Source organism: Falco peregrinus, chromosome W (genome assembly GCF_023634155.1).
Source record: "Falco peregrinus isolate bFalPer1 chromosome W, bFalPer1.pri, whole genome shotgun sequence".
NCBI lineage: Eukaryota > Metazoa > Chordata > Aves > Falconiformes > Falconidae > Falco > Falco peregrinus.
Window position 1 is genome coordinate 8,515,826 of NC_073743.1, and position 26,702 is coordinate 8,542,527.

The window sequence follows — 26,702 nt, forward strand, 5'->3', positions numbered from 1 at the left end:
ATCCTCACAGCCATGTCCTTGAACCAACAACGAAAAGTAGTGGCAATTTTGACTCACATTCTTAACTGCCTAACAAACAAGGTGATTTAACTCTTTAATGCTTTCCCTGCTGTTACTCTGGATAAGAGAAGAACCGCTGCGACACGTTCCCATCATAGCCTCCTACTACATTAGCATCTACAGAAAGACAATTATCGACATTCAAAGTGTAAACAATATCAGCTTCTTTTAGATTAACATTATACATAGATGGAAGGGCACACCAAACAAGAACTGGTTCAGTCAAAAAGTTTGAAACATCGCATGCCTTCTCTGAACATACCTCTGGGGTCATTCCCTTCATTCCCTCTCTTTTTTATGCAAAGAGAAACACTTTTACCATAACAGAGAAGCCCCTATTTACATCTGAGACCGGACACAAACTGCAGCTGTATGCTCCACCAGGCTCAGGGCAGAAATCGTTCATGTAGTTACATAACTATATATCTCTACAAGTATGCAGACACCTATTAAACACTAGATAACAGTGTTTATCTTTCCTAGTCTCCTTCACAATACCCAGCTGTTCTATCACCTCTTGTTAGGTCAAATATTCTCCAGCTTCCTCTCCTACATCTCTCTTCAGACATTCTCTGTCCTCCTCTTTTTTGCTTGTTAATTGCGACAAGGCAAAGGTTGTGTGTAGCTGGGTGACCTTTGTTATAAATTGAGACCACAACGGATCATAATCCAATTAAAATTTTATTAATTATAGCAAGTAGAATATGAGCAAAAACAGCGCTGGACGGCAGGGGAGTCTGCGCTCCACCAACTGCCATACTGAGCAGTTCAAACAGTCCCTTTTTATACATCTTTACTTCCGTGTTCATGAGGTAGTGGAGGTACTCTGCGCATGCTTCAGTTGTTGTTAGGGGGTCGTTTTCTGCCTCCTGGTGGTCGTTGAGGCCGAAGTAAGAAGTCTTCCTCCTTTGTCCCATAGTTGACCCCTCACTCATATGTCCTTATATGGGGTTGTTTGTCCTGTTTCTGTCGGTTCCTGGACATCTGATGGTTATCTTATCTTGCACAAGCGGTATCTGGTTTAGTTTGTGTAAGCGATTGCGGTTATCCTATCTTACACAAGCGGTGTCTGGTGGCTGTTTGCATAAGCGATTTCATATCTTTTGTTGCCTAACCTTTACATTGGGCTTAACATAAATCTTAATAAACAATACCCTAGTCCATAGTTTCTTACAATCCCCCCTTTTTCTTTTTTTTTATCCTTTTATTGTTTATTAAACACTACTTTCATTCTCGGCACTGCAAGCAAACCTTTTTCCACAATCCCCACATTTATCATAACACTCACAAGGTAATACCTCACAATTACAATAGGCATAGTTCTCACGTGGCATAACACATTCACAACAATCTTCATCCTCATTAATAGATACACTCTTATATTTTGCCCCAGACCTCGTAGTTAAAATAAGCAGTTTAGCTATGTCAAACTGTTCTTTAATAAAGTGTAAAATATAGCGTAATATACAAGGCCCAAATATAAGTCCCAAAATCAACATGATAAGCGGTCCTGCTAAAGCAGACAACAAAGTGGTTAGCCAAGGTGAAACATTAAACCAGTTTTCATACCATGACCTGCCCGTCTCACGATCCTTCTTACGTTGATCTAACCTTTTCCGGAGTTCAGACATGGTGTCCTGGACTACTCCCGTATGGTCAGCAAAAGAACAACATTCTTCATTGAGAGCTACACATAACCCTCCTTCCTTTAAGAACAATAGATCTAATCCTCTTCTATTTTGCAGCACTACTTCTGATAAAGACTTTACTGAAGTGGCTAAATTTTGGATAGATTGTTCTATTTTCGCTAAATCCTCATCTACAGCCATCTGCAAACTTTGTAATTCCTGACCTTTTACTAGGGAGGCTATGCCTGTACCTGCTCCAACTCCGCCCGCTATCAGCAGTGTAGCTAGGGTTACCACTGTAATTGGCTCTCGTTTTTGTCTACTCAGGTCTCCTTCAAAGTGGCGTAACACCTCCTCGGAGGTGTGATAGATCAGACGAGGAACAATAATCGCCTGTACGCAAAACTGAGATTGATTAAACACGTTTAGGGATAGGCAAGGCGTTACTCCGAAGTCTGAACAAACCCATTTAGCTCCTGGTGTCGGGATAGCCCATTTGTCATTTTGATTCTTGTGTTTCTCTATATTGGTGTTAGTGACTGTTCGGTTGCACAAAGGCTGATACTTTTCGGGCACTGTACCTATACATTTTCCTTGACCTGTTACTAATTGAATAGTAATTCCTTGCGTATGGTTCCTCTGGTCATCCCATGGGCATTCTCGTGGGTTTGAACCATTAGACCATTGAATCCTACCTGGTTTTCCAATTGCCTCAAAATATGGTGGTTTAACATTATAACATAACCACCATTCATCAATTAAATTTGGTTTGCTTTCATTAAGGGCATGATAAGAGGCTTGCATTAGATTCCACAAGGGGTTTTTGGATTCTGACAACTCTAGATCCCTGGATAAAGAAAATTCAGTCACAGTGTCATTAGTTGTTTCCGAAAGGGAGTCTGGAGAAGGGGTTACAACAATTACGGGGGCAACCTTTTTTTCAGAGGAAGTGGGTGGATTCAGGACCAGGTTTGGTCCTACTGGTAAGGGATCATGTGGAAGCTTTTCCTTTATTACTTTAATAAAACCCCCTCGGTCTGGCCCTGGTTCTCTGATTCTAACTCCCCACATCTTTCCTACTAACCAACTATCATCTGTAGGACTTGATATATTTATTTCCAGATATTGACAGTTTGACGAGTATTGTCCCCCTAATATATGTCCACTGTGAGTATATGAAGGTGGGTTACAGCCTTGGGGTCCCCAACTAATTTTCAAATATTTATCATTATTAATTCCCCATTCTAGAGCCATTGTTTCACATCCCCAGTATGCGCAATAATAATGTCCAGGGTAATTACAGTATTCTTTCCCTGGATTAGAGGCAGGACAAAAATAAGTTGAACTTTTATTACCTTGCCATCCTTGTCTTTTGCATACAGGAGTGAATTGCCCGATTAGTTGACATGGAGTTACGTTGAATGTTGGGCTGCCAGGTCCTTGAAATTCACCAACGACTTAGCTTGTATCTAATTGCAATAATTTCCAGCTCATTGGCTCATGAGGGTTTCCATCTGCTTGGGTTATTATCAATAACAGAACTAACGGCATAACAGGAAAAAGGGTGTCTGTCAATTTTGCCAATTTAAGTATATTTTTACCAGTCCTGGGGAAGTTCGGCCATTGTTGCTTTTGTGTCCCATTGTTCTGGTTCTTTTCTCCACAGTTTGTTCCTCCTCTGCCTTGCCCGTCGACTCGGTTGCTTCGAGCCACGGGGTGTACCATCTTCTCGGCAGCAAGGGGATTCTTCAGGAGAACAGCTGTTTCGGGCTTTCTGCCTGTTTACATAGGCTTCCCACTTTGCAGCTTTAACTAATGGGGCAAAGCAAAACACGGTTAGTACTTCCCTTCTGCACTTTATAGCCAAGATTTCAGCTATAAAGGGGACTGGTTCGTTGGAGTGGTAACAATAATATTGAGGGTTTATTCCTTTGGCAAAAATTTCCCACCACTCATGGGATTCTCGAATAATTTCTTGTTTAGACTCTAATTGTTTTAATTTCCACTCAGTGAGAGTTCTTTGGATTTTTCCAACACTGTGTGCAAACTCCTATTGGAGGGTATCTACATTCACAGTGTGTCCACCATTTATCCTGGCATACCTTACACCTGAAACAAGCAAATGGATAACAATTGCAGTTCAAATTATTACACCTAATTCGTATATCTAGAGTACGTATATTATTTACATCAGCATATCTTCTATACTTAATATTGTGTGGTTGCATAAGTTTAGCAATTTCCTTCAACACACTTTGTACGCTTCCATATATAATAGATAAAAAAGAAATAATTATAGCAAATATAAACAGCAATACACACTTTATACCAAAAGGCAATGCGGCAAAATAATCAAATAAAGTCTCTATCATTACGTTATCTTTTCAGGGTTATCTTGGTGTCACCTGGAGTACTGATTACTTTCCAGTGGGGTCTCGTCACTGGGCCTTTAATGCGACTGGCATGAGTCCATCCACGCTCAGCAGTCCGGACAGCTGTTTCTTCCACTATTCGAGATGACCCATCTATGAAAAATATTTCTCCATGTTGTAATTCCTCTTCTTCTAGGTCTGGTCGAATTCGTGTTTGTTGTTCAATCGTTTGAAGACAATCATGTACTAACTCAGTACTTTCCCCTGGGTATAGAAATTCTGCAGGGTTAACCGCTCCGATAGTCCTTAGGGATAGTTTTGGAGATTCTATGAGTATTCCCTCATACTTTAGTAGTCAGCTATCTGTAAGCCATTTTTCTGCTTTTTGTTGAAGCACCCCCCTTATATTATGAGGCGCATATAAGACAACTTCTCCATTAAAGGTAATACGATTCGTTTCTTCAAGTAATAGGGCAGCAGCAACAATGATTTGTAAACAACTCGGCCAACCCCTGCTCACAGGGTCCAACAGCTTTGATAAGTATGCCACCGGTTTCTTTTGTCCGGCCCATTCCTGAGTTAATACTCCGAATGCTGTTCCTTCATGTATGTTAACGAATAAATGGAATGGCCGCTTTAAATCTGGGAGGCTTAAAACCGGTGCTTGACTTAGCTCCCTTTTGAGACTGGCAAACTGCTCTTGATCCTGAGGGGTCCACTTGGGTATTTTGTCTTTAGACAGTTGTTCATATAAGAATTTAACTTTAAAGCTGTAGTTCTCTATCCATTGCCTACAATACCCAAATAGCCCTAATGCCTGCCGAATTTGCCTCTTAGTGACAGGCATAGGTAATTCCAGAATTCCTTTAATGCGCTCTGGATCCAATATCTTCTTGCCGTTAAACAAATAATGCCCCAAATATTTCACTTTTTCCTCCACAAATTGTAACTTTTCTTGTGATACCCGTAGTCCCTTTTGTGCAAGAAAGTTTAGGAGTCGAATGCTTTCTTTTCTTACATCCTCCTTATTATTCCCTGCTATGAGCAGATCATCTACATACTGTAACAGTACGTTTCCTGTTTGTACTTGGTATTCTTTTAAGAGCTCTTCCAGGGCCTGTCCAAACAGATTAGGGGACTCAGTGAACCCTTGGGGGAGCACGGTCCATCTCAATTGCTGTCTACGGCCTGTCTCTATGTCTTCCCATTCAAAGGAAAATAATCACGGTATTCTTCTGCCAGTGGACAGGCCCAAAAGGCATCCTTTAAATCAGCCACACTATACCAGGAGTTATGGGGTCCTAGCTTGCTTAGCAGTGTGTATGGATTTGCTACTACAGGGAACCGGGTGATAGTTCTTTTGTTTATTTCCCTTAAATCATGTACGAGCCGATATTTCCCATTTGGTTTCTTTACAGGCAGAATGGGGGTGTTAAAGGGTGACATACAAGGCTCTAAGATTCCTTGTGCTAACAATTGATCAATTTCTGGTTTTAATCCTCTCCGTCCTTCTAGGGATATGGGATATTGCCTTACCCTCACAGGTATGTGGGGTTCGGAAATTTGGATTTTAATCGGTGGGATTTCCAGTCTACTAATTGTGTCTGGAGAGTACCAGACATCGGGGTTAATTTGTTTTTGATCATCCACGGTCAAAGGATAAGCAGACACCGTTAGTTCTTGATTTTTTACTTTAATTTCTAATTGCAATTCAACAATTAAATCTCGTCCTAACAGATTAAATTCTGCTTCAGGGACGAGCAAGAGTTCACCCATTCCAAATTTATTTTCAGTTTCGAATACCACATTTTTGATTTTGCTTACTTTAAAGGGTTCTCCTTTTGCCCCAATTACTTGTACTTTTTTCAGGGGAAGCTTTACATCCCTCAGGTATTTGCTTAATAGTCGATTTCTCAGCTCCAGTGTCTACTAAAAAGGTGAACCCTTGTTTATGGGGACCTATTTTTAATTTTATCAAGGGCTCATGATGACTCCGGTCCCCTAAGATATAGAGCCCCTGACTCTCCTATTCCGTTTTCAATATTTCCTCATCCCTGATCCTTTCTCTGCAATTCTTCTTTATATGTCCCTTCTTTCCACAGTAAAAACAACATCCCTGTTCCTTCTTTACTACTACGTTCCCTTGTTTCTTTTCAGCAGATCTGTGTTCACCAGTCCGCCCTTTGTGATTCTCTCTGACCGCTGCTACCATCATTTTTACTTGTCGCTTGCTGCTCTCTTCTTCCCGCCTTACGTAGACTTTCTGAGCTTCCCTCAATAATTCATCCAACCCTCTATTCTGCCAGTCTTCTAACTTTTCAATCTTCTTTCTGATATCTTCCCATGATTTTGCCACAAACTGAGTTTTGAGGAGCGCTTGCCTTAAAGGGTCGTCTGGATTTACCCCAGAGTACAGCTGAAGGGCTTTCCTCAGTCGTTCCAGCCACTCAGTAGGGCTTTCATCTTTCTTTTGCATTTCATTAAATGCTTTATTGATATTCTGGCCACGGGGTACTGCTTCCCTAATCCCCTGAATTACTATAGTTCTCAGGTCCTGCATATGAGTTCTATGCACTGGATCCTGATTATCCCAATTAGGTTTTTGAAGTGGCCATTTAATATCTGCTTGAGGTCCCTGGGCATGTTGAGCATCCCACAGTCTCATTCCTGCTCGTCTAATCATATCTCTTTCCTCGGTAGTAAATGATTGACCAAGGATAGATTACATCTCATCCCAAGTATAAAGGTTTGGTCCCAAAAATTGATTTAATCTTTCTGCCACTCCGAGTGGGTCCTCAATTAAGTTTCCCATCTCGATTCTTTTAAAATCTCGTAGGTCAGCCAAGTTTAGGGGTACGGAAATATATCCGATCACAGGTCGAGGTCCCCCCATGGGTATTTCCCTTAGGGGGTATATCTGAGCTGCCCCTTTTTGACTTCTAGTTACGCGTCTAGGAGGAGGGGGAGACCCTTGTTCCGACTCTGGTGGGGGAGTGGACGCTCTGGGGACCTCTGGAGGGGCTGCGGGAGCAGGAGGAGGAATGTAAGGAGGGGGGGTTAGAAGGGTTTCGTCTAACTCTTCCTGCTTTTTTCTTTGTTTAATTTTTATTTCATTCAGCGGGTAAAGTCTAGCTCCCGGTCTTTCTAGCCACACTTCCGCATATTGACTCTCCTCCGGGTTAAGGGGTTTTTTTTATTATTAACCCAGAGGTTTAATTGCTGTCTTACCCAATCTTCTTCTGACCCATAGACTGGCCAAAAGACATTTTTAGAAATCTTCTTCCCTCCCCATATCTTAGTACAATATTCTATCATCTTCTGCTTATCTTTCCCTAGGGTTCCAGGGAAATATCTCCAATTGTCTAAGATATATGCCAGAGGGGTATTCTTAGGTACAGTGGGTACCCTTCCCATGGGAGTCGAAGGCTTGCTGCCCTTCGCCCCCATCTTCTGGAATATCCACAAACATACACTCACTTGCTCCCCTTGTTCCTGGCCCAGTCCCTCGCGGGAGATGGGAGACGCAGTACTTAAGAGTCCACACTCGCTTGGTTCAGTATATCGAACCTCTCACTCGTTATATTCCAGGAAACCCAATCCCGCCCGAACGGCAAACCCGCGAACAAATTCGCAATATACTTACGCGTCCTGCGTCTTCGTCCGGACTCCCGTGCACAGAATTTTATGGGATTTTACCGGTCCTTTTTTGCTCAATATCCTAGAATTTAGGTTCGTCGGTAAGGTTGGAGTAAGCTGTTGGTCGCGGGGCCGCGAAATGTCACGGGGCGCCTCCCCGGAGGACCAAAGCCCACCCTTCCTTATCCGAGTCACGGCACCAGAAAATTGTTATAAATTGAGACCACAACGGATCATAATCCAATTAAAATTTTATTAATTATAGCAAGTAGAATATGAGCAAAAACAGCGCTGGACGGCAGGGGAGTCTGCGCTCCACCAACTGCCGTACTGAGCAGTTCAAACAGTCCCTTTTTATACATCTTTACTTCCGTGTTCATGAAGTAGTGGAGGTACTCTGCGCATGCTTCAGTTGTTGTTAGGGGGTCGTTTTCTGCCTCCTGGTGGTCGTTGAGGCCGAAGTAAGAAGTCTTCCTCCTTTGTCCCATAGTTGACCCCTCACTCATATGTCCTTATATGGGGTAGTTTGTCCTTTTTCTGTCGGTTCCTGGACATCTGACGGTTATCTTATCTTGCACAAGCGGTATCTGGTTTAGTTTGTGTAAGCAATTGCGGTTATCCTATCTTACACAAGCGGTGTCTGGTGGCTGTTTGCATAAGCGATTTCATATCTTTTGTTGCCTAACCTTTACATTGGGCTTAACATAAATCTTAATAAACAATACCCTAGTCCATAGTTTCTTACACCATGACCTGATTTATGTTACAATCAACTAAACACTGAATACAGGAAAAAAAAGGCACGGGAGACATAAGGCAAACATCAATAAGGTGGTTAAGGTGATAATTATAATAAATCCTGTAATACTTTTGAGTCATGGCCCAAAGTTTTCCAGCCGTGAGAAGAGACCAAAGGCATCCCGCCCCTGGCTCTGTTGCAGATCTTTGTTTTAAGGCTTTTGAGTTTTGTATACTTTTGTAAATTAATTCACAGTGGTCACTCAGATTCACGTAACACATCCTATCAAAGTCTTCACACTTGTGTCCCTGTGCTAATAATAAAAATCAATAGCAACTCGGTTCTGTAGCAACATATGATGGACAGAATCAACATCTGTTAATAAGCCAGAAAAAAAATAGCATTTGTAGTATTACTTTCTTTAGCAAGCTAGCAGCCTAATTCACTAAGCAAGTTAAGAGCGTGTACTATTCTTACAGAAGAGATTAGAGAAGCAAAAATGTGTTATGCTGCATTCCAGAACTCAGCCTGAGAATTACAGTCTGCTGTGAGTTCTGCGTTACAATCATTTGACACATGTTGGGGTTGCGATTGTGAAAGTTGCCCATTTACAATTTTCATTGACATTATCACAGCTAGTTGTTTTAAAAGCAACCCTTGAGCTTCCTGATGTTCGACCTGTTGCAAAATATTCTGAAGCCAATCAATAAAGTTAGTATTAAAGTTAGTGACTCTCTAGGACCCTGCAACACTGTGGCAAGACACTGCCTTAATAGCCATCTCATTCATTTGCAAACAGTTGTCCCTGGCATACCTTGCCTGAGTCACAGAATCGGCAGTTAATTGCTCCAGCTAACTGCTCACAGTTAACAGCAATTCCCCGATTAAGGTTTTCAGTCAAGGCCACTACACATAGCTCACAAAAATCAAATAACCACATCATATACTGTATCAGTTAGTACCATACAAAGCAATAACTTCCAATCATGCCGTGTGAGTGTATAAGGCTCTGCCATCACTTCAAGAAGGGACATAGCAAATGTATTATGAATCCTCCCTTCCCGCACTGCTTTGCTTAACTCTTTACCAGCCTCGTATTGCACAGGCTGCCACTCTGCAGGTTGATTTGTCTGACAAAATACCGAACATGCCCTAGCGACTCCCAAAACCCCTCACTTAAGTGTTTCCCACTTGCATTCCTGCCACCAATCCCTCAGGCTCCCTTTCACCCGCCCCAAAAATACAATCAATGCATCCGGAGAGACGAGGGGGTGGGGGAAAGGTCTAGCTCCTTTTCCAGATCTATAGGACCTGGATCAAAAGGTTTATCAGTGTCAATGGAATCATTGTCCGAGTTGTCCTGTTCCCGTGCTTGCTCCTGTGTTGTGAGGGTTGCTGCAATCAGTGACAGAAGCTTTGGGGGCAGAGGAGGTGTGGACAGAATCGCCATCGCTGACGGTGTCTTGAGAAGAGTCGCGCTGTCGGTGGAATTTACAGCTTCCTCTGGTTTAGCACCGTTAGTAGAATTAGTCCACACTTGGCAAAGAGTAGTCAGAATTTGCCACCAAGGTGTTAAATGCATTCCCGACACGGAGTTCCCCTCCGCGGCAGCATCATACATTTGGCTGCTGTATGTACACACTTTCATTCTTTCAAAGTCTCTAAAGTTTCTTGGCTGCTCACCTGTCTCGATGAATACAGGTGTTATCCTCGGGGTTTAGGTTGTCCGCCTGGTCCAGACAGCAAGACGATCGTTCAGCCAAGCCGTCTCCTCCGGAACGCAGCCCTCTTCCACGAGCTGTCTTTTTTCCGTCCTTATTCTTCCAAGGCTTCGGAACACCACCATAGGGGTCACCATTTGAGGAGACTGAGGCACGGACTCCCTGATCGGACTAGAAGACCCTTTATGAGTCCATATACGTCTCTTTCTGGGGACGAAGCCTGATTCCCCATTACGGATTTCCCACAGCTCACCTCTCAACTCCGGAGGGATTTCTGGCCGGCTCCTGCTTCCTTTCAGCAGATCATTCAAAGTTCTGTGGGATTCGCTGCATGTCGCTCAGATAGGCGCTTCGAAAGCCCTTCACGTTAGATCCTTAAACGCATCACGTCGGGGTCACCAATTTGCGGCAAATGAAGAGACGGGACGCAGCTTGATGCAAGCAAATGTCAATTTATTGTACAGAAGCACGAGGTTTTATACACTTTCAGAAGCTGCGCGTTTTAAACTAATTGGTTCTTGAAGCTAAGCCTTGCATACTAGGCAATCCCTGATTGGTGGTTAACTACCAGCAATTAACAGCAAGGTGTTACCTTTCCTTGGCGCCAAGGATGGCGCCATCCCTCTCCCACTCCCCTGTGCTCTGTAAACATGTCTCATCATGTTAATTGTTGTCTAGACAAGCTCCAGCACATTCCCCTCAGCTAACTGATTGCCACGCATGGTCCTAGTTTCCAGACCGCTCCTGCAAAACCTCAAACAGTATCTGCTACGTGCAGTATTGCTCTTATTTACTGTTTCCTTGTTCTGTCTGCCTGTGCTATGTGGCTTCTTGGTGAGAGATTACTGCTGTAAACTTGGATCTTAATTTTTTTGAGGAGTTTCTGGAAATCTATTCACCAACAACCTTCTATGATTGATGTGGTGAGCCTGAATAGCCTTAACACCTTTCTGTGGTGGTTGTGGTGTGATCTGTCTGGCAACACAATGTTATTTTGGCTATAGTCTGAAATTGTCATCGTGAAAACAACCCTAAAATGAATATAGGTATGTGTCGTGATGAGTTATCACCTACTCATTTGTAGGTCACTTGAACAGTAACTCTCACCTCCCTGAACTAGAGAGCTGGTAACTCCTCATATGACACATACGTGTATTCATTTTGGGGCTGTTTTCATGATTTATGAATCTTTTTTGATTAAAATAATTTTTAAGAGTTCTCTTCACTCAGAATGATTTCCATTTTTCATGATTGCTGATGTTTTTTCAAAAACTTATTCACAGGCTAGTCATAAAACAATGCTGCTGTTACTTTGTGCATATAGAGTTTGACTTCAGGGGAGTTATTAGGTTTTCATAGGACACTGCCTGAAGAATCAGTTTAAGATTTGGGCATAAAGGCTTAGTGCTTACGTTTCAAAATGGTAGCTGGATGTGAAGAGTAATAAAGCCCCATATGACTTGGGTATTAAATGGGGTGATCTCATGGTGTGTGAGTTTCTCATGTCTGTCTTCACTGAAGCAATCTCAGCATTTTAACAGGGATTTTCCTCTTTAACTCACAGAACATGTTATCTTAAGGACTGTCATCAGCAGTGGTTCTAAATTCAACATGTTGCTTTTACTGTGTAATATTTTGATAAACTTTGATTCCCTTGCCACTTTAGCAGACTTGACTATGAAAGTAACCTGACAAACTTCTAACATTTTCTTTCTCTATCTCCCTTTCCTCTTCGCTTAATGTTGTAATGAACTAGACTTGGCAAGGAAGAACTGTTTCACTTTGTGGTCCACAACAACTACATAGTAGAGAAAATGTTTATTTGGCTTTTTTTTTTTTTTTTTAAATAAAATTCTGAACTGACTAGCTTCTTCAGTGTTAGTTCAGCATCATGTGGAACTTTCACCTTAGGTTCTTAATAGACTGTACCAGTTTGTAAAACAGAAGACTTTGGGCTGTCCTGTGTAATTGCTAAAACTTCTGAGTTTTTTGCTGTCCAGACTTGCAACTTAGTCTGAACTCAAAGTAGTCAATGGTGAAAAATTGGTGTTTAGCAGCACTTCTTCTGAATAATGACCTTATGTCTTAAACTTCTGATATAGCTTATATGCAGGTGTGCTAGGATAGTTTTAAATTTTTTTTTAGTAGCTAGTATGGGGCTATGTTTTGGATTTGTGCTGGCAACAGTGCTGACAATACAGGGATGTTCTAGTTACTGCTGAGCAGTGCTTATACAGAGCTAAGGCCTCTTCTTCTCACGCCACCCCACCAGTAAGTAGGCTTGGAAGGGCACAAGAAGTTGGGAAGGGACACAGCCAGGACAGCTGACCCAAACTAACCAAAGGGATATTCCATACCATATGATGTCATGCTCAGCGCATATAAAGCTGGAGGAAGAGGGAAGGGGAGGATGTTCAGAGTGATGGCATTTTGTCTTCCCAAGTACCTGTTACGCATGATGGGGCCCTGCTTTCCTGGAGATGGCTGAACACCTGCCTGCCCATGGGAAGTGGTGAAGGAATTTTGTGTTTTAACTGTCTTTATCTCAACCCACAAGTTTTCTCACTTTTACCCTTCCAATTCTCTCCCCCATCCCGCTGTGGGGGGAGTGAGTGGTTTTGTGGTGCTTTGTTGCAAGCTGGGGTTAAACCACAACAGCAGTTTATTTTTTAATAATGAAAGAAAGATGCAAGGCATACTTCATATAGGTCAATAAGACTAGACAAGATATTTAAGTACTGATATATCAATACCAAGCTATAATCCCATTCCTTAAGCATCAGCACATCCAAGCCATCTGTTTCTACAGATAAAGATAAACAGTATAATGTAAATAAAGTATCTATTCACAAGAATTAGAAACCAACAGCTGCATGATGGCCAATCTCAAGCCTTAACAGCAGTCTTTGTATGATTCACCAACATAGGTGCTTCAGTTAAGACTAAAATAATAGCCATCAATCACTCAGCAGAATCTTGATTTGTATCTATACCTGTGAGTTTATTACTTGAAGGCCACCAAAATTTGCTATACAAAGATTTTTATACTAGAAATATTGCTGATTAGAAGATTTGGCAATTAGGTTATAAGCATTTATATAATGTTTTACTAGCAAGACATTTATCATCAGACTATTTAAATGGAACTGAGAATCAAAAAGCCATTTTTGTTACATTCAAATACTCTTACTGGGCTAAGTATGAAAACTATAATACGGTTTTAAGTGCAATACATCTTTACATGTTCATTACAAGTATATGGTAATAACTAAACCAATCTATTTTTGCTTATTAGGAATGTAATGTATTCCAATATCTGAAAACTAAGTTTTTACCCACCCCTGCCTTTCTGCATTTTAAAATCCCAACTGGTTTCACAAATTTCAAATGAAGTCACATAGCAAATACAGCTAAACTCAGAAGAGTATTCTCTTTTTGTTTAGGTCTTCAGGCACTGAATAAAACCAGCACATAAGAAACTATTTCAGTGTCTTCACTTGCTCTGACATTTATCAAAAAACCTGCTTGCTAACTAAAGCTTGTTGTGCTCTATTAGGTATAGATCTAAATTATTAATTACATAATTAGTAATAATTATGTAATTCTTTAAAGCTATTTGAATTGCAGAAGGATCTGAAGCTCCCAAGAACCCTGATGCCAGCTACAAGCTAGGTGGCAAGAAGCAGCTCCACTTTCCTGCTAATTGCTAAAAGCAGCTGAACAGCAGCAAATGCAGCTTCCACACTGAAAAAAAAGAGGAAACAGATACAAAAGGCAAAAAAAGTTTTGGTTTTTTTTTTTTTAAAGAATGTTCAATATGTTTCTCTTGGAAAAAGTATTTGGTATGACAATCAGTGCCACATTAGAACAGCAGCAATGTCAGCTAAGTACTGCATCATTTTAAAGTTATTGGTTTTCTTTTTGGTAACTACTTATTTCAGGTTAAACAAATCGTATGGCCCAGGTTAATAAAAATATACTGTAAATCACCTGAAGGAACATAAAAGCCAAGACTTAAAAAGCAATAGTCAACTTATAAGTAAGGAATAATATGGAGTTATCACAACTTTTCTTTAAAGTAAAATGTTTTTCATATGAATTCAAAATAAGATTAATCTTTTTAAATAAATGCCGTTTCTATATTCAGCTGTTTTCCAGACTTTGAACACATTTTATCTGTCCTGAGCAGACTGATTTACACATTGGAAACAAGTCCAAGTCTCAGCTATTTTGCACTTTGGAATGTTTAGTATCCCTTTCAAGGGAGCAAAGAAATTATCTAGTTTATAGTACTATTCCCCTGTACTCAGCTTCTGAAAGGCAGGAGAACTGAAACTCATGCTCCATCACCTGCAATGGAAGATTAGGTGGAAAACCCAGTCACCTACAGTACAGGAAACAAGCAGTTGTTACCATAGTGTCAAAAAATAAAATAATATCACACTGCAACTCAACACATAACTGATTTTAGTCTGGTCTGATGTATTTTACTTTTTCCCCTGCTGATCAATGAAGTTGCAAGATTGAAGTTACACACCTCTGAATCCAAAAAGCAGCTATCAAAATTCTTTCTAGTGTGTTAAAGAAAATGTATTTTGAATTAAGAAATTTAAAGTGCTGAAGCTACTAAATGGCAGAACCAGGCCTCAGCCCTTGTATAGCCCTAATCCAAGGCTGGTTTAAAACCCAGTCAAGTTAATCAGTGGGAGAATAGAAAAACAATAGATGATCAATTTGTGTACACAGGTGCTCTCAGAAACGCAGATGTCTTTAGAAAAATTAATATAGATGAATAGGAATTGCTTGTTCAAAGACTAAGTGTGCTTGAAGGATTGTGTGAGTTAAAGCTAGCAGAAAGAAGATCATGATCCGAGGAGGACCTTGGAACAGAGGCAGACACTGGAACCAAATAGATGAATCAACTGGGACAGGGTCAGATGATGGATTCACAGAATTGACAAGACCAAAGAAAACTTCTGAAAACTTTGGATATTGTGATAGAAAGATTAGAAATTACTAGATTAATAGGATATGGAAAACTTAGAATAATTAAAATTCTCATTGTGTGTACAAAAAGGAGTTTCACAGTGTGAGTTCCTTGCCTCATTTGCAAAGTCACAGTATGACTTTGCAAATTAGGCTCAGTCCTGAGGCCCTTTGTACTGATAAGGTGGACCTGGGATGCTCTGTGTGCTGATAAGAAGACACTGGTATGCGAACATCTGTGCCTTGAGATAGGAAAACTGGATCTGTCCTGTTTTATGGTTTGGAAGAAACTCAAGGCACCACCAAGTCTGTGGGAAGAGTGAAGGTGAAAAGTTCAGAAGTTCAGAGCGAGGGAGACTACTAAGCCTTCATCCTAAACGACACCCCCCCCCCCTCCCCCATGACCACCACCAGGAGACCAGGAGACAGTGCGCAAGCGCAAATGGGAGGAAACTTATGTTAATGACTTCGGTAGACTAATTATCCTAACCCAACCTATTCTCAGGCATCTATTGAATATGTATGAATGTATACTTTAAATCACATGTGCACAAAGAAGTCCGGGCAGCAGGTGCTTTTGGAATTATCCACCCTGATGCCTGCCGGTGAATTAAACATACCTGCTTTATAACCTATCCTGAGTTATAGAGTTTAATTTCGCACGTCAATTGACTAATGATTTTATAAGTGTATATAAGCTGTGCTGTATCCCTTTGTTCTCTGCCGCTCACTGATGTGGTGGCCCAACTGCTGTCACAGTTTAATCCCAGCTGGCAACTAAGCATCACAAAACCACTTGCTCACTGGTCAGGTGGGGTGAGAAGCGGAAGAGGCCTTAGCTCTGTATAAGCACTGCTCAGCAGTAACTAGAACATCCCTGTATTGTCAGCACTGTTGCCAGCACAAATCCAAAACAGCCCTATACTAGCTGCTAAGAAGAAATTTAAAACTATCCCAGCCAAAACCAGCCTAACTACATACAATCAAAACCAAGGCATATTTCCTGTCATAAACTACAGTTTCTTTCTTTTGTGGTAGCAGCAAATGCAGCTTTTAAACTTTCCTTTCCAAAGAATAATGTGGAGTTCCTTTAAATTTAGTGAGTTGCCTTTTATAGGGGTAATGCTCAGAAAATCTTGTTTTCCATAGCAGCTTTGTCAGATTAGTGAAAATAAAACTTAAGAAGCAGGGATGCTACAGGAAATCTCACCTCAAATCTTGGTAAACTTAAAAATTATGCGTTTAGTTTCTAGCTATAAGAACACAATGAGGTCTGCTTGTAGAAATAAGTTTGTGGACTAGATGTCCTATTTGTCTAAGTCAACCTACCTATTCCTTTAAAGATGCATAAATGTAACTAAACATAATAGAGCTTATATGGCTAGTGTCTAGAGAATGGTTGCTTGCTTTTAGTAATTCAGAGCTGCTTTATAACTGCAAGTTGAGAAATCCAGATGAGACTGGCTTCAAAGCAACTGATGTGGAAGCTGCCTTGTGAATGCTTCAGTTCCTCTAAACTGTTTTATAAAGTTGTCAGAAGGGAAAACAATGAGCTCTGCTGTAATACAGAATTAAAGAACATAAGATGTTAAACTATCCAACATTTGAGGAATTACATACTCCCTTGAAAGGTTTTTCAATTAGATAATGCTTTTTCTGTAGTAATCAACAGTTCTTGATATTGAAGTGTTGTGCTTTATAACTTAAATTTACTTTAAATCACTTTTGTAAATAGTTTTGTGGTGAGTTGTTCTGAACCTTGTGTAAGGTGTTTATATCGGTGCCTTTGAAAGCTAGGTAAGTATGGTAATCATAATCAAATTCATAGGGTTCTACTTTAAAACATGAGTCACAGTGTTAGGTGCTCTATTTTAACTGATAACCTCCCACAGAAGTACCAGTGAAGTTTGTTTCCATATATGACAGTAAAGCCTTAAGCTCTGATGCAGTTCTTAAATTTGTAACTAAAGAGGCTTTAAACTATATCAGTTGTCTTAAATAGATACTAGATTTTATTATAGCAGTGAGTAAAATGGAAAGAATATGCCCTATTCTTTCTCTAGAGAGGGAAGATACTCTTTCAGGAAAGTAAACGTGCATACCTGAGAACTTTCATAGATAAGATATGAATTTGACAGTGACCTAAAGTGAAGAGTATAGACTAAATGAGGGGGGGGGGGGGGGAGGAATTCTCTGTTCTAGGAATTCTGTGCAGCATGTTTTCTGGATGGAACAGGGTGGCCTATGGCTTATATCTGTTCTTGAATATTTGTTCTCTTGAAGGTAAGACTTCTGTCTTCAAATGTAAGAGACTTGTAGAACTACTTTAATCAGATGATTGAAGTACATATTTGCTTTTTCTTTAGATACTTCTGGGGGTGGGGGGCAGAAAGTGAGATCTATTAGGATAGAGTGACCTAGGCTGTGCTCTTATAGTACAATAATGCAATGTTAAACTAATACTAACTTCTGCTTCCATTTATTACTTGTCTGTGTACAGATACAGTGAAGTGACTGGTCAGTGGAAGATTGCTTTGGTTCCACCGATATCACTGGAGTTGGTAACTATAGCAGACTGAAGTTTAATTTCACAAATACTAAATAGGATCTAAATGAAAGCATGTCTTAGACTAAACAGCTGCTAAAGTAATAAGCTATCAGTGAACTAGTGTTGTAGGCTCTCTGATCAGGTTAGAGCCACAGACCAATTGTATTGTATAGCAAATGATCATCCTGAAGACGTTTAGTATGGTGTCGCGACGGAGGGAAGACACAGTCACTCAATATGAGTGATCAGCAGACTTCGTTTATTGAACCTTACAGTCACCTTTTATGACTTTTATGACTTCCATAACACTATGTAAGCAAAAGAGGCTTAAGATGGGTTTTCTGAATACTAACAATTTATTTTAGACTGTCTAAACTCAGGTCTTGAAAGATTTCACTCTGCCAGACGTAGAAACACTGTTGCTCTCCAGTTGTGATATCCCTTTTCCCAAGTTGTCACATGCACATCTCGCTCAAGCAACAGTATTGTTTAAGTTTCTCTCTGCTACATAAAAGCATATTGCACTTGTAGATATAAAAGACAGCACCCTTACTTAGATTATTACCTTATTCCCTCATAACTCTTAGTATACCTTGTATCTCTGATTTCATCACTTCAAAAATTCACCAGAAGCAGATAAAACCACAGCCTCAGACTAAACTACACCTTAACTGCTGATTCAAATAAAGGCATTCTCTTCAGATATGCCTAATGCTTACAAATAATTTTGGCTGGTTTTGATCAAAAAACTATTATTACAATAATGATCAAAAATAATAATCCCGTTTGCAAAATGCCTTTAAGCCAGCCTCCTAGTCCCAACCAATTTCCACATTCAGAATACAGCATAAATATAGAATACAGAATAAATTATCTCCATCAAGGCAAAAAGGCTTCTCTTTAAGCTCAGAGATGTTTGCTAGTTCAAAGCAGAAACCCATTTCTTGTAGGGGACATCTGAAGCACTTTTTTTGGTGGGTTTGTAATCAATTCCGTATTTTTCCTTGAGAAGCTTAAGCTGTTCCTCTTGTTTCAGGAGTGTTTCCAACTCTGATTTGTCGAATAGGTCAGTATTTCCAAAAAAGATCATACATTTCCTCCGCTGTGATTTTATACGGCAGGTTCCGAATATAGAGGATCCGATTGACCTCTGGGGGCAGCCAGATGTTAGCTCGCTTGGCCGCTTGCATCGCCATGGCGCCGATCGGAGGGGGGGGGGGGGAGGGGCCTTGGAGAAAAACCGCGGCCGGGAAGAGGCCTGCCGGGCCGCGCGCCGCCGCTCGCCGCTGCCGCGGGGGTCACGGACGCTATCCCATACGCTAATAACCCGGGTAATTCCTTTTTACAATCTGTGTCCTGAATGCTCCGCTTTTCTAAAAAGCATATGAGCGAATCGTACGTCGCTTGTCTCTCCATACCTTCGTCAGCGTTGTTGCAGCCTTTGCGAGACTTCGGCGACGCGTGGCCGGCGGGACCCTCTGTAGGTGCTCCCGGGCGCGGGGACTGTGCCCTTCCGCCTCCTGCGCTGCTTTCAGCACCGGTACCCGAATCTCCGTCGAACCGTGGCTCGCAGGTTCAGCCCTCTCTAGGGTCCCTGTTCGGGCGCCATTTGTCGCGACGGAGGGAAGACACAGTCGCTCAATATGAGTGATCAGCAGACTTCGTTTATTGTGCCTTACAGTCACCTTTTATGCCTTCTTATAATTAGCTCATACATATTACAAAAGTTAAGCTCATTATTGGTTAGTTGCCTAAATACCAAGCCCACCCCTAGTTTCTCTTCTGTAGTTTTCTGTTCCCACCTGCAACATTCTTTTCCCACCAAAATCTTCCTGTTATTGTGTAACAAGAACAGCCAAAGACAGTGTATTTTTGCTTTACTTCAGATAAGCTGAGAGCGATGTGCATTTTTGTCCAGCCAGCTGGACTATGTCTATGTGAACTTTTTCAGCTAGCCAGTTATCCATAAGTAGTATGGTGGCTGATTCAAGGCAGTATTTCAGTCAGCTGACCTTTCATCTTTAAAACTTGTCACTTTTCTATTCATGTGTCTGTGTAGCAATAGTGACAGTTTTATTCTATTGAAGTTCCTTTGTAAAAAGAGTACTCATCAAATGTGCAGTTCACTATATATATATTTTTTTCACTATAATTTGCAGATATTCCTATAGTATATGTATTGAAGCTTTTGTAATGATTCAGTTATTTAACTGTTTGCACATAACTCTTCTAAAACTAGTCACAATAAAGGTGCATGCTTATCCCATTTTTTTTCTTAACTTTCTCAACAGAAAATTAGTTACTTAACTGTAAGAGTAGCCTCAAGTATATTACCCATCTCCTTCAAAACAAACTAAACATTCAGTCCTTGACTCTCTTCTCTAAAGGCTCTTGTTTATTAATTGAGCTTTTTTTGCTTGGTAAAATACTTTTGCAAAGTCTAGGGAACACTACACTGGTTTTGCCCCTTAAATCTATGCTTGGTGGTCCATCAATGCATTTCAGTTTTATAACTGTCAAGTAACTAATTAATTTCCTGCTTAGACACATGTTGTAATATTTTTAATGTTACAGTATTGTTGTATCAGCAATATTGATTATGGAATGCTCTGTAGTTTGTTGGGTTTTTTTAATTTGATGCCATTCTTTTGGTTTTTTTAGTTTCAGGTGGACTTGTACAGTCATGTGGTCATATCATCCCAGAGTCTCCTGTATTGGCCCTTGGTTCCAATTTCACAGCATTATGCATTTTGAATGAGAGCTGTTTTGACTTTGGCAATATATATGCTAATCAGGTTATCTAGAAAATTAAAAATAGAGTGGTACCTAAAGAACAGTATCATGAAATAAACAGAATGGTTTCCATTGTGACATTTAATTACACTTCTTTACTTGCTACTCCTCTGACCTGCAGTATTTTAGCAGATGGACAGATTGAGCAGAACATTTATGGAATTACAGTTACATTAGGCTGTAAGTACTGTTTTTCTTGTCTTTTATTCTGATCCTAAGAAAATTGCTTCTGAGAAACAGGCAAGAGAATGTGAACAATGGAAAGTGTACATGAGAGACTTCTATTTCATCAACTCCTACATAACTGTATAAAACCACTGTCCAATCATATGCCATCAAAGCTGGTAAATATGCACAGAATAAGGTTTTTAAAAAAATACTCTAGAGGATTTCATAAATAGAAAAATGTTGAAGCAGGAAGATTTAAATTTCAGAAAGATGGTGTGAATTTAACTGGCATAGGTCCTAGGAAACAAATTAACTTCTTACTACTTGCTGCTGTTTCAGTGTTCAAGGAAATACAATAAGGTCGTGTCCTGCTTAATGCTTTCTTCATTAATGGACTGAGAAATATTTAATCAATCTGTACAACCAAATCAGTCCTGAACTGCCTTAAGGATGGAACATACTATTTGGATTGCTTTACTCTTATGTGGAAGAAAATACTTAGTTATAAACCTTCCTTATTTAAGCACAATAGCACTTGCATAGTTCTGACCAAGTGCACTTTGAGACAAGACCAAGGTCCTCAGAAATAGAAATAACTTCATATACTACTGCTTAATTAGTTGGTGGACAGTTTATAAAATGATGGATAAGTGTTCATGTGTCTTATTCCTGAGTGTGAATGGCTGATGCATTATGTTACCTCCTAGTGTTGTCAAAAAGGTATTGCAATTGTTACATGGTCTGTATACAAAAGGCAGTCTTGAGTTCATAATTTAATGTGGTTTTAGCATGAGTTAAAAATGCTTTCACAGAAAAAACAATTTCTTCAATTTCTGGGGAGTAAACTTATTACTAGAAAAGATGGGACAGACAAAATACAAGGAAAGGTGAGGACAGATACAATATCCTAAGATGATAAAATGAATGACAGTACAGATAATATTCTGCAGTTGTAATTCACATATGAATCTTGATATGCATTTGTATTAAAGCTACTATGTCTTCATTCCATCAATTTAAGAAAAATTCTGTAGAGAATGAGAACATCAGCTTTGGTAATACAGCTATTCAGTAACAAACCTTATGAACATGCTTATAGTTAGTTCTATTTAAAATAGCATTTTCTGCTTGAAAAGAAATAAAATTCAAGTACACTACACTCTTGTAAATAGCAATTTCCTAAAAAGCTAGAAATAAAAGTAGTGTTATCTTTGTATGCTATGACTTGAATTCAAGAAGAAAAAAAATAATAATAATTCAGCTGTGCTCTGAAAAATGTTCTTATGTGCTACTAAAGTACACTGATAAAGATCCTTTATCTTTCCTGTAGGTGTTTGTAAGTAAAGCACCCCTCTTCCTTAGCTGGGGGGTGGGGGGTTAGAGCTCAGGTTATTGGCAAAGCCAGTATATGCCAATGCAGCTATACTGCTTGCTAGCATTTTTTTCCTGTGTGAATTAAAATAGATTTAGATGAGAAAGTTGATATCTCTTTCTGCCTCAATGAGAAATCTTCTGTGTGGTTTTTTACTGTCAGGTGCTTGTTCCTTATACTGCCTACTGTTTCTTAGAGCAGCTGTTTAAGCTTTGTGACTTCTATTGCTGGATGGTCTCTAGTACTTCTTACCCCCTTGTTTAGAAATTTGTATGACTAAATACTTCTGATGTTCACTGAAATCACTCTAATGGGACACTTAGCATGATTATTACTGGATTGAAAGGTGTATATAGGTTAATTATTGCTAACTTTTTCTGTACAGTGCCCCCAGAGAAGCCCAAGAACTTAAGTTGCATTGTGCATCAGGTGTCAAAACTTGCATATCCTATGACTTGTACCTGGAACCCTGGAAGGCATGTGTTCCTGGACACTCAATTTAGGCTGAAATACAGATGGTAAGTAGCTCTTGATAGAATATCTAAATACTGTTGAAGAATGCTTTGTAGGCTAAACAAAACTTCCTTGGAATTCCTTGATACTTTGGACAAATTATTAACTTAAATTCAGTTTTTTGAGTCATTGTTGTCTATTTTTGGGGGAAGGGAAGAGTTAAAGAAATTCACCTTTAAAGTAACTTAAGTTAGACTTTAAACTTTGCACATTTTTTTGGAGTAACAGCTATGTCCTATTTTTCCATTCTTCAAATGTGATCAGTGTGGCTTGAGCACAGTATGCATAATCATTAGGTGACTGGGCCCAAATCATGTATATTATGTTTTTTGTGGTGACAATCATATTCTAAACAAGTGAAGAAACCAACATATAGCGACTGGATTTTGTAGAGGTATTCTCTATTTGTCCCTAAGAATTCAGAATGGTTTGCTCATGATTAATCCTAACATGAAAGCTTCAGCAAAAGTCTTTATAAAAAGTAAATTAACTTAACTATTTTTTCAAACTCTTCAAATGGTCTCCTGTAGTTTAAAATGGAGTGGACAGAATTCCTGCTCCTCTTTGGAAAAAGGAATAGCTGCCTGCAGCTTTCAGTCTTCCCTGTTTCTCTGAAGTGTTTTGGTAATGAGTGTAGTAAAAGTATGGATAATGATATGGAAATCTCCTGATGATACTAGTACTGTCTGCTGCTAGTGCAGCAGAAGATGGTGAACAAAAATAATGATGTGTAATAGTTTTAACACTGTACTCTTGAAGGGTATGCAGATAAAACTGGCTATCTCCTTCTAATGCATGAGTATGCTTATAGTTACTAGACATATTGCTTATGATTAAATGTAACAATTCTTGATCTTTATTTTTTTAAGCTAAGTTGGGGTTTTATGTATTGCAATACTTTGGGTTATACTTTCAAAATATATGACAAGACATTTGTTTCTAGTTTCTATTGTAATGCAACCTTGTATTTATGGCTGAACAATCTATTCTAATTTCTTTGCCTTTTCTTCCTGCTCACCCCTGCTTACAAAGATAAGGGAAGAGGGGGAAACATGAACTGTAAACTGATTGATCACTCTGATCTACTTAAAATGATTCTTTAAAGGAAACCAAACTTAATGCTTTTTACTGTGCTTCTCCTTTTTCTTGTTTTTTTTTTTTTTAATTCAGGCCAAGAGACAACTTTCCTGACTGCATACCAAAAGATGTAAATAATTCTTGTACCATTTCTGATGTTCAGTTCTTTGTTAATCTGGAAGCCTGGGTAGAAGCAGCAAATGCTCTCAGGAAGGCTGAATCTGATCCCGTTGTTTTTGATCCCATTGAGATTGGTAACTATATGCCTCTTAAACTTTGATAGTATGTACAACTGTGGCTTCTGTGCATATTGCTGACTTGGCATATTAATGTTTCTTCAGTATAAAAATTTACACTGCCAAAATATTGTTGACTAGACCTTCAACTGTGCTGGACAAAGGTAGGGAAGGTGAGAGATTTGATCACCATTCAGGTAGCAAGTTATTGTTAAGTAATCTGTTTTAGAAACTGACATGAAGTAGTTTGAGAGGTCTTAATGATAGTGTTACAGTACAGTGTATCAACAGCTGGAGGCATGATAAATTAATAAATTTGCAGAGTTGACTCTAACTTATTTTATAGTTAAACCTCTGTCTCCATACAACTTATCAGTCAACTCTGGAATACTGCCTACTGTTCTGAAGCTTTCCTGGGAGAACCAGATTTCAGCAGCTGTGATGAAACTGAAATTCAATATTCGCTATAGGATTGTTAGTGAAACAAATTGGATTAAGGTAATTGTCCTGGTGGTTAACTTTCTTTTCAGTAGCTGATACAATGCTGTGTTTTGGATTTGGTGTGAGAGTAATGATGATAACACACTGATGTTTTTGGTTGTTGCTAGGTAATATTTATACTAAGTCAAGGACTCCAGTTTCTTGGGCTTTGCCAGCCAGAGAGCTAGAGGGGCACAAGAAATTGGGATGGGACACTGCCAGGACAGCTGACCTGAATGAGCTAAAGAGATATTCCATAGAATAGAATGACATGCTCGGTATATAAACTGGGGGGTGTTGGTTGGGCCCTACTGATCACTGCTAGGGGACTAGCTGGGCATTGGTCAGTTGATGGTGAGGAATTGTTGTGCATCACTTGAGGGTTTTTTCTCCCTTCCCTTTGGATTTTATTCCTCTCTCCTCTTTATTATAGTTATTGTTCCTCTTATCATAATATTTGATTTATTCCAACTATTAAATTGTTCTTACCTCAACCCTTGACTTCTACCTCTTTCCCAATTCTCCTCCCTGTCCTGCCAGGGGAGGGGGGGAGTGAGCGAGTGGCACTTAGTTGCCAGCTAGGGTTAAACCATGTCAGTCCTTTTTGGCACCCAATGTGGGGCACAAAGGGTTGACATAATGACAGATCTGACTAGAGTGTGTTTGAAGGAAATTGTTATAAGTACTCATTGCATTGCTTTGATAAATACTGGCCACAATGTTGGTTTCTTTGCTCTCAGAGTTGCTGCCCATGACCATGGGATTGCATTGTGTACTTGACTTGCAGTATGTGTTCCCTGTGGTGCCGTTTACTGTCCTTGGGGCCTAGGCTAAAGTTATGATTGTGTTGTACTATAGTGCTGGCTTCTGATATGATAGACTTGCTGGTTGTGAAATTAATCTGGTCTGTGTACTCAGCATTGCTGTCATCTCTGTACTTTGGGAGCCCTCTAATGGGAACTATTAACAATTATACCTTTTGCCTTTTCTCCTCGGAGAGCCAACCTATGGAGGAGACATCCTCCCACATCTTCCCCTTCCCGGCCAGGTTAATTACAGTAGCGTTTGACAGTTTTGAAAATTTTGAATATCCTTGGGATGTTGAAACCAGCACGATCCTACTTCTAGGAATGCTGAATGTGTTCCAGGTCTTGTTTAAGGTTAAACAACTATTTAAGAATGCCACCCAGAGATCTGTCCTGAAGTTGGATAGTTATGAGAGGCAGGGGGTGTGGGATAGCATGGGCAAGTACTTAGGACAGTGTGCACCTCCAGTGTTTTGGAATTTCACCCCTAAACAAGTGCAGAAGCTGGAAAAACTAGTAAAATATTTGGGAAAAGTAGGCTGTCACCCTGCCAATTCCAGAGAAGCAAAAATCACTGCAGCATGCTGGGGCCTAGCCCATGCCTACCGAGCCCTGTTCAACACTATTCAGTATCCTCAAGGGGAAGAGAAGGTCTCTGAATCTGATGGCAAAACGAGAGGCACTGCAGCTACTCCAACCCCTGTGACAGACAGTGCAGCTGAACCAGAGGACCAACTTCCTCCTCAGGGGCAGGACTCCTCAGACTCTTCCCCTGCTCCAGTGTGGGGTCCCTCCCATGGGAGACAGTCCTCGGTAAACTTCTCCAATGTGAGTCCTTCCCCCAGGATGCAGTCCTTCAGGAAGGGACTGCTCCAGCGTGGGTCCCCCATGGTGTCACAAGTCCTGCCAGCAAACATGCTCCAGTATGGGCTCATCTTTCCACAGGTCTGCAGGTCTTTCCAGGAGACTACTTCAGCATGGGGTCCTCCATGGGCTGCAGGTGGATATCTGCTCCACCATGGACCTCCATGGGCTGCAGGGGGACAGCCTGCCTCACCATGATCTTCACAATGGGCTGCAAGAGAATCTCTGCTCTGGTGCCTGCAGCACCTCCTTCCCTGACCTTGGTGTCTGCAGAGTTATTTTTCTTGTGTGTTCTCACTCTTCTCTCTGGCTGCAGTTGCTGTTGCACAGCAAGTTTTCCCCCTTCTTAAATATGTTATCACAGAAGTGCTACCACTGTCACCGATTGGCTCTGCTTTGGCCAGCAGCAGATCCCTGGTGGAGCCAGCTGGCTTTGTCAGACATAGGGGAAGCTTTTGGCATCTTCTCACAGTAGCCACCCCTGCTACCACAACCTTGCTGTGCAAGCCCAGTACACTCATGAACACATACATTGCTTGAAATGTACTGTGGCATTAAAGTAACTACAACTGTGTTATGAATTTAATATACTTTACAGCTCATTAAAGTCATTACTGTAGTTGTCACTAGTGAGGCTCTCCTGCAAGTTTGTCTTTACAGAGCCTGTGTGTTCTGCCACAGAGTTGTGCCAAAATCATTAGTT

At 40.3% G+C, this 26,702-nt stretch overlaps 1 long non-coding RNA gene across 1 annotated transcript in view; it reads right to left on the reverse strand.

The window, feature by feature from the left end:
• Nucleotides 1-3,259: 3,259 nt before the first annotated feature.
• The window catches only part of LOC106112595 (uncharacterized), a 43,370-nt gene continuing 19,927 nt past the window's right edge, over nucleotides 3,260-26,702 (reverse strand). Inside the window, exons 4-6 of the long non-coding RNA XR_008745141.1 lie at nucleotides 7,704-8,251; nucleotides 4,094-4,189; nucleotides 3,260-3,500 (exon numbers count right to left, since the gene is read on the reverse strand). This is a non-coding gene — a long non-coding RNA (uncharacterized LOC106112595). The remainder of the gene's footprint in view (nucleotides 3,501-4,093; nucleotides 4,190-7,703; nucleotides 8,252-26,702) is intronic.